Source organism: Triticum dicoccoides, chromosome 2B (genome assembly GCF_002162155.2).
Source record: "Triticum dicoccoides isolate Atlit2015 ecotype Zavitan chromosome 2B, WEW_v2.0, whole genome shotgun sequence".
Lineage (NCBI taxonomy): Eukaryota > Viridiplantae > Streptophyta > Magnoliopsida > Poales > Poaceae > Triticum > Triticum dicoccoides.
Genome location: NC_041383.1, coordinates 718,256,007 through 718,265,344, shown reverse-complemented (window position 1 = coordinate 718,265,344; position 9,338 = coordinate 718,256,007). Strand labels below are relative to the sequence as shown.

Here is a 9,338-nt window from a genome sequence, read left to right as displayed (position 1 = left end):
GTGAAGCAACCTACCAGTCTATAACCCAACATAACAGAATGGATTCTTGTGCTAAATGAACAGGAATGAACGCAACCTCAACTGATCACTACACCCCAAAACGACTGTTTGGAGGAGGTGTCGGACAATTTCTTGGTTAACATAACCAATTTACACAATAGGAGAAGAAACTATTCCGACCATACAATTTCATTCACAACTTCACGAGTGTAAGGTACTTTTTTTTTTGAAACGAGGCAAAAGATTTGCCGTTTTCATTGATTAGAAAGAAGAGAGTTGCCCGGTTAATTAACGGAAAACCGGAACAAAATTGTTACAACTCGCCCATCGAATAGGGCAATCCGACCGACCTGACACTCACAAGACCCCACACACCGCCGAGGAGAGGACACCGTCACGGCTACCAACAATGTCATCGTCATCGCCTCTCCGCGAGCAGGCGACTCCGATTTCCTCGCTGACGACCATCAAGACCTCTCCGAACGAACGGCACCTGAGGACCTCGTCAGCCGAAGCCAAACAATCGGCCGCAGACGTCAAGGACCGGCAGCTCCGATTTTGTTGATGAGCTTCACAGGAGAAAGTTGCAAGCCTCGCACCGACCTAGTCCAACGCGACCTGCGGAGAGCACTGTCCGCCGTAACCACCTCATGGAGTCATCGTTGCCGCATGGGCCCCACCGCACGCAGCTTCGACTTCTCTGTCATAGTGAGAAACAAGCATAGGCACTGTGACGCCCGGATAATCAAGCTACAGTAACCCTCTACAAATGATGCCACGTCACCTCGGTTACTATTGATAAACTCGCGTTGATTCGAAACCGACTCAAATTCTAATTTAAAATAAAGTCAAATTGTTATTTCTTCAAACGATAAAACAAAGATGTTTGGTGGGATGCAAATATTCAGTAACAATTTTCATGAAAGAATTAACATTTTTTAAAAAAATATAAAATTGTCCCTGGATTTTAAAATAGTGGACCAACAACGCCTTTTTTCCCATTTAAATATAAAATCAAACTTCATAAATTATTTTGAACCCAAACCTTTTGTGGCAGTGCAAAATAATGCATAATAATTATATGGCAAGTTTACATTTTATAAAAATATTTTGATGAAAAAGGAAAGTACAAAACAGTAGCTAAATAAATAAACAGAGAAGTAAATGGGAAAATACTAGTAAAAAGAATAGAAACCTAATCTACTGGGCCCCTTGGCCCATCTATGAAAACGACCCAGGCCAACCGTCCACTTGCCTCCCACCTCTCGCTACAGGAGGCAGGGGTGCCGTGGCGGCCATCTGCCGGCGATGGCCGTGCGTGGCGGCCATCCACCTCCTGCCCCCGTCTATAAATCGTCGTCCGACGCCCCTCGAACCCTAGCTCCATTCCCCTCCCTTCCTCGCGCCGCCATCGACCTCCCCGCCCCCGCTAGGCCGAACCAGCACCGCCATGGCCTTCGCCGTTCTCGCGCTCACCTAGCTCCTGGGCACAAGAGAATTTGTCCCCGCGATTCATCGTCGTCCACTACTTCGACTACGTCCAAGGATCGAGCTGGAACACGCCAAGTCAAGCGGATCGAGGCCTTCTTCCACCTCCGGCCACCGCAGCGCCACCGTCGATTCCGGCACCCTCTGCTGCTCCCGTCCCTCGCCGAGCCTTTCTTGTGCTCCCCGGTGAGCTCCCGCTCGAAATCCCTCTACCTAGTTCTCGAATCCGTGTTCGTAGCCGCCGTTCCCGTCACGACAGAAGCTCGTTGCCGCCGGCCATGTCTTCACAAAGCTTACTGCTGCTGTCGCTCGCACCCGACCTTGGTCTCGAGCTCCTGGAGCTCCCACGAGGCCAACGCACCCGTTCCTGCCGCACCCTGGCTGCGCTCGTCGCGAGCTCCTGACCGCCCCGTCCGTTTCCGCCATCGCCAGCTCGCGCCGTCTGCGCGCGCGACGTCGCGCCCATCGCTCCCGGCCGCGCCCGGCGCTGCTCGCCGCCTCGCGTGTGCCCCTGCGCCTGCCCGCGCTCGCGCGTCTGCAGCCGCCCGCAGCAACTGCCCGCAGCCGTTGCTGCCTCTGCCGCCAAGCATTGCCGTTGTGGTGCTGCTCCTCCTGCGATGCCGCTGCTTATTTTGTGTTTCTGCTGCTGTGTGCCGCTAGCTGCTGCTATGCTTTGCTGCCATTCGCTGCTGCTGTCGCTTGCCATTCACTGCTGCTTGCTAGTTCCTACTATAGCCCGCCTATACTAACGGCCGTGGCCATGGCAAATCATGTGCTATGTGCGTGTATGCACAGCCACTGCTGGCCGGCCATGCAAATTAGCTTAGGATCGTATACTACTAGTTAGTTTAACTACTAACCAATGACAAATGCCCCCCACTGAAAATTAGTAGATCTAAAAAGAAAAGGTAGAATAAGAAAAGGAAAATCCCTAGACAATGACATGTGGGCCTGTTTTGACCCTGTTGACTTTGACTGGTCAACTGCTGACTATGCATGCTGACTGGGACCCCTTGGCCCACCTGTCAGCCTCTGGTACACTTCTGTGTACGCAGAGCTGGGTGCACCTAGCATTTAGCTATTTAAATTTGAATTAATAATGATTTCAAAATATTATTAAAATTTTAAAAATTAATATAAAATAAACCGTAACTCAGATGAAAATACTTTGTACATGAAAGTTGCTCAGAACGACGAGACGAATCCGACTACGCAGCCTGTTCGTCAGCCACGCGTCCCTAGCATACTGAACCTGCAACATTTCACCTCCGGTTCATCTGTCCGAAAACGCGAAACATCGGGGATATTTTCCCGGATGTTCCCCCCCTTCACCGGTATCACGTACTACCGCGTTAGGGCACACCGAACACCGCGTATTGACTTGTTACGCTTTGTGATGCTTTGATTGCTCTGTTATTTATTGTGTTCCCCTCCATTACTTCTTTCTGGTAGACCCCGAGGCTGTCGGCGACCCCCAGTTTGACTACGATGTTGACGACCCGTCCTTCTTGCCCGAGCAACCAGGCAAGCCCCCCCCCCCTTTGATCACCAGATATCGCCTATTCTACCCTCTACTGCTTGCATTAGAGTAGTGTAGCATGTTACTATTTCGATTAATCCTATTCTGTTGCATAGCCTGACATTGTTGCTACATCTGTTGATACCTTACCCGCAATCCTAAATGCTTAGTATAGGATGCTAGTTTATCATCATTGGCCCTACATTCTTGTCAGTCTGCCTTGCTATACTATTGGGCCGTGATCACTCGGGAGGTGATCACGGGTATATACTATACATACATACATACTCTACAGATGGTGACTAAAGTCGGGTCAGCTCGTTGAGTACCCGCAAGTGGTTCCGATGTGGGGGCTGGAAGGACAGGTGGCTCCATCTCGGTAGAGGTGGGCCTGGGTTCCCGACGGCCCCCGACTGTTACTTTGTGGCGGAGCGACAGAGCAGGTTGAGACCATCTAGGAGAGAGGTGGGCCTGGCCCTGTTCGGCGTTCGCGGATACTTAACACGCTTAACGAGATCTTGGTATTTGATCTGAGTCTGGCTACTGGCCTATGCGCACTAATCAACTACGCGGGAACAGTTATGGGCACTCGGCGTCGTGGTATCAGCCGAAGCCTTCGTGACGTCAGCAACTGAGCGGCGCGCGCCGGATTGGAACGTAAGCCTGCTCTTGTATTAAGGGGGCTAGTTCTGCTTCCGGCCGCGTACGCAACGTGCAGGTGTGCTAAGGGCGATGGGCCCAGACCCCTGTGTGCTTAGGTTTAGACCGGCGTGGTGACCTCTCTGTTGTGCCTAGGTGGGGCTGCGACGTGTTGATCTTCCGAGTCCGGGCATGACCCAGGAAAGTGTGTGCGGCCAAATGGGATCGAGCGTGTTGGGTTATGTGGTGCACCCCTGCAGGGAAGTTTATCTATTCGAATAGCCGTGTCCCTCGGTAAAAGGACGACCCGGAGTTGTACCTTGACCTTATGACAACTAAAACTGAATACTTAATAAAATACACCCAGACAAGTTCCACAGACAACCCGGTGATCGCTTTTCCACAGGGCGGCGAGGGGAGGATCGCCGGGTAGGATTATGCTATGCGATGCTACTTGGAGGACTTCAGTCTACTCTCTTCTACATGCTGCAAGACGGAGGCTGCCAGAAGCGTAGTCTTCGACAGGATTAGTTATCCCCCTCTTATTCTGGCATTCTGCAGTTCAGTCCACTGATATGGCCCTTTACACATATACCCATGCATATGTAGTGTAGTTCCTTGCTTGCGAGTACTTTGAATGAGTACTCACGGTTGCTTTCTTCCCCCTTTTCCCCCTTTCCTTTCTACCTGGTTGTCGCAACCAGATGTCAGAGCCTAGGAGCCAGACGCCACCGTCGACGACGGCTCCTACTACGCTGGAGGTGCCTACTACTACGTGCAACCCGCTGACGACGACCAGGAGTAGTTAGGAGGATCCCAGGCAGGAGGCCTACACCTCTTTCGATCTGTATCCCAGTTTGTGCTAGCCTTCTTAAGGCAAACTTGTTTAACTTATGTCTGTACTCAGATATTGTTGCTTCCGCTGACTCGTCTATGATCGAGCACTTGTATTCGAGCCCTCGAGGCCCCTGGCTTATATTATGATGCTTGTATGTCTTATTTTACTTTTAGAGTTGTGTTGTGATATCTTCCCGTGAGTCCCTGATCTTGATCGTATACATTTGCGTGCATGATTAGTGTACGATTAAATCGGGGGCATCACAGGCACACCCAAAGGCGAACTGAACCGCCGACATCAAAAGGACAAGCCGCCACCCAGCTCCGCACATCACCATCGTCCCCGCCACACGAGTCGCAACGCCAACCACTCGCATCACCGGTTGGGCCAACGCCACACGAGTGTAAGGTACATTGAATACTGCTATGTTTGCAGCAAAAAGGGCGCGTAAACACTAGCTCAATATAAACAGAATACTGCATATGCAGCTTGATAAATTGTTTAACGGCATGTATATGCAGAGCTGGCTCATATCAGCAATCCAGTTTGATAATCCACATGTATAGATGTTTTGAAAGCCAGCAGGAAGCAAAAGATATCTAGCAAATAACTAAACCCGCGTATCTCACTTTTCTATCTCGCCCAATCCTTGCTCTTGGAACGGTAAAAACCGGTAAGCATATGGCAGAACTTCCAGAAGAACACCAGTTGGTATTTGTTCAATACGTGACCGATAGATCTCTCTGTTCCAATCATTATGAAAGAGCAAGCTACATTGCACTGACAACGGAGAGTTGTCATTTGCCAGAATAGTAGTTCAGTCATAAAGGAATTGATAGAAAATCTTTTATTTATTTTCGTAGTGGGATTTCAGATGAATCGAAATATTTCAGAACATTGTGTTTACCAGAATAGAGTAAGCAAGTACCAAGCAGAGGATTTTAAAATCGTAGAAAATAAAACTTAAACCATGCATGATTTTAGCTACTTTGTTGCATTAGGAATAGCCAATAAAGGGAAATTAATGACTCGGACAAAGGAACATACCGCAGATACAAAATCATGTACAAAGTACTTATTTAGCAACTGTGTCACATCGGTCATCACCCGTGATGTCATATACAATGAGAATTAAGGGAAATGTCAGATCATGGAAAATTGATGGTAATTTCTGATATATAGCAAGTTTTCTGAAGTCAGTAGTGTCATTTGATTCCTCAACAAGTTGTGTATCAGAGTTCTTAACATGATGGTGATTCCTCACAAGGCCTCTCATTGCCCCGTTGGAGCAATACCAGTGACAAGGGTGTCGGAGCAAAGATGCCCTTGTTTATACGGCAGCATTTATGCAACATTCACTTGGACACAAATGTTTCAACTATACAGAGCAGGTTTACGAACAAAAAATGCCTTTGTGAGAAAACATGGAATAGATGCTTCATGGGCATCTAAGCCAGAGAAACAGACATGCATCCTTCTTTGAAATTGCAAGTACCAAGTCTGTTGCTGCATGGACAGTATTCGGCTATGCTGCTGAGCTACTGAAAAAGCATGGAATGCTGTACCCTCATTTCATTTCATAACAAAAGTCTGAAGATCTTGTGTGCAGGTGGTACTTCTTTTGACATTACAAACGCTGCATCAATCAAAGACGAGACCATGAGGCCTGGTCAAAATGGATAAGCCCATTAAAAACTATTTGATCTTCTGCAAAGTGGCAATAGAGTTATGGGACGAAAAGAGTAATCCATCACTTTGATGATGACATCGCACCCCATCTCCTCTAGTTTGCCAACATTACTGGAGGAAATAGTGCTCCCATTCCAAGAGTACTGTTTTATGAGCAATGTCTTAAGTGAAGTCACATGCAACAGTCCTAGAGGAGGAAGGGACATCCCAGTGAAGCTCGATATAAGATTCAGATGAGTTAGTGAAGGAAATGCCCCAACTTTAACATTCCAAGACTCGACACTTTTTATGCCGTCAATTGTGAGGTGGCGCAGCCTAGGAAATCCTCCCGCATCGCATGTCATGCTGTTCCACTTGAAAGCATTGTCTTCCAAGACAAGCACCACCAGATTCGGAAGGACGCCCAACACAGGCATTGGGTCTTCACTCGGTTCAGAACCTATCAGCTTGAGCTTTTTGAGGCCATGAGGGAGCTTGCTGAGCTGGCTATCCACCTGCTTCCACTTTCCAGCGAGTTCTAGCACTTGAAGATGCCTATGGTGCGAAATGCTACTGATGAGTTCGGCAGAGAAGACCTGCCCTCGGGTTCTTCTGCTATACCATTCTCTTCTACCAAATCCTTCCGTTACTTCCCAACTCTCCAAGTGTAAGAGCACGGCCTGCTCCATCCCCTCCAAAGCTCTTGATAAGGCAGCCCATTTTTCCTTGTTTCTTTGAGCAATAGATTTGTTTGAACTTCTAATTATCCGGCGATGCTTGGTTAAAACATAACTGTCAACATCAGAAAATGCAGATACTTCACACAAGTGCAAAGTCTGCAATGAGCCAAGGCATCCAACCTCCGGAGGAACCCAGTGCTTGACCTCACCAAGGAACAGGTGCCTCAAGGTTGGGATATTCCAAAAGAGCCGTGGCAGTGAACTTACTATTGACCCTCTTGCATCTAGAGTTTGCAAGTTCAAGAGATCGCTAACTGAGGAAGGAATACCAACCGATCCGCTGCCACATTTTTCTAGTCCTAAATATCTTAGATGTATCAAGTTGCCAATGCCAGATGGTAATAACTTGAGACCCTTTAGGCCATAAAGATCAAGTACTCTGAGACATTTCATCCTGCAAAGTACTGATACTGCTGGTGACTTGAAAAACACCAACAAGGTGCGGAGCTTCGGCATGGCAACATTAATCTCAGTACATCCAACAAAGTTATGGAGAGCAATTCGGTAAGTCGTTATTGAGTCAGAGAATGCCTCGGAATCTGTCGGATTGCTCCAAATATTGAACAATCCATCCCTCCTTGCCTCTGCAATACCCCATTCACGAAGCACGTCGTGGAGAACTACACTCTTTATTGAGCCATGCCACTTGCTCATTTCAACGGGTTGGAGCATACACCTCTGTGCCAATTCCTTTATGTATTCTCTTGCTGTATCTTCCATTGTCTGATTCGGCCGATGTGGAATAAATCCTTCAGATATCATCAGCTTGCAAAGTTTTGCTACGCGGATGACATGGTCCTCTGGAAAGGAAGCTACATAAAGAAAGCATGATTTCACTTGGTGATTAGGAAGGTCATTGTAACTTTTAGCTATGATGTTCCAGACTGGCTCGTCATTCTTGCGAGCTTCCCAGTCTAGATTATCAACCAATCCTGACCAAATGTCATAGTCCAAGTTCCTTGAAAGATAGCCTCCCAAGACCACAAGAGCAAGCGGCAACCCTTTGCATTTCACTGCCAGTTTCTTTCCTATCGGCATCAACTGTGATCGATCAGCACTGCTTACATTTTGGTACTCTGGAAAGGACATCTTCTCGAGCAACTCCCAGCTCTCCCTCTCATCCAAAAGCTTCATCTCATGAATGCTTTTCGTCCTGGCGACATGCTTTGAGACATCCATATCCCGGGTGGTCAAAATGATTCTACTACCATTTTTCACATCCGGAAAGACATCGAGGATCCTATTTATCTTACTGTAAGAATTACTCCTCCAGACATCATCCAACACTACAAGAAATCTTCTATGACTGAGGAACTTGCGCAGTTCTTTCAATATACCTTCCTCCGTCATATTTTCCAATTCTTCAATGGTTACCTCCTTCGACTTAACACCACTGTTTGCCCCACCATCACTACTTGTTCCCTCTCCGTTCTGATCCTTCTCCTCTGTAACTATATTTTTCCTTGTAATACTCATGACCCCCCTTGCAATATCCTTGCAAGCGTGGACTTGCCGGATCCAGCCATCCCAACAATAGAGACCACACAAATTTTACTAATCTTATGATTCATCAACTCCTTGAAAATATTATCGCTCTGCTCGTGGAATCCAACAATCGAATTACTATCTGCGATGTTCCAGCTGAGGTCATAAGGCGTCACCTGTTGCTGCTGGAGATCAGCTGCGACGGTGGCCTCCCCAAGATCGGCGATCCCGTAGGCCACGGCGCCGTCGGAGATCTCACGGATCCTGGCCCGGACGAGCCTAATATTCACGCCTGACACGTGAAGCGCGGCGACGTCAACGAGCCAGGTCAAGGCGCTCCAGAACCAGCCCCGAAGGCGGCGGCGGCGCACGAGGTAGTCGGCCTCCCCGAGCGCGTTCTCCGCGTCGTAGGCCGCGGCGCGCACGTCCACGACCCAGTTGGTGAGGCGCGCGCCGTCGCGGCGCCTGGCGTCGGCGTCGCGGAGGAAGCACTGCATGCGGCGGAGCTGGGCCCTGAGAAGATCGGCGTCGGCGTGGACGCCGCGGAGGAAGGCGGCCTCTTCGGCGGCCAGCGTACCGAACGCGCGCACCACAGAGGCCACCGCAGATTCCGCCATGGCCGCCTGGCTCAGCTCAGCTCAGCTTTGCAGTCTGTCTAGAGTAGGAGACCCTTGTAGAATTGGGGAATTTGATGATTAAGAAAGGGAACTGGTGGAGCAAACATGGCACATAAAGTAGGCCAAACTCTGTCAAGCTTCCCCGGAAGTTTCCATTTCATTGCAACCTTTGAAAAATGGGTTACGCTGACAGCTAAAAATTGAGAATTGCAAGTTGCAGTACCTTGCCTTCAAGGATGCAGCTTAGCAATTAGCATGAAGTCTTCGAGGTGGATGAAAGACTTTAGGAGTCCGATGACGTCTCAGAAAACCATTTTTTTACCACTTGTCTTAGAAAACTTTAA

At 48.6% G+C, this 9,338-nt stretch overlaps 1 pseudogene; it reads right to left on the bottom strand.

Annotated features, from left to right (window-relative positions):
• Positions 1 to 5,642: 5,642 nt before the first annotated feature.
• Positions 5,643 to 9,039, bottom strand: LOC119365823 (annotated as a pseudogene).
• Positions 9,040 to 9,338: the final 299 nt, after the last annotated feature.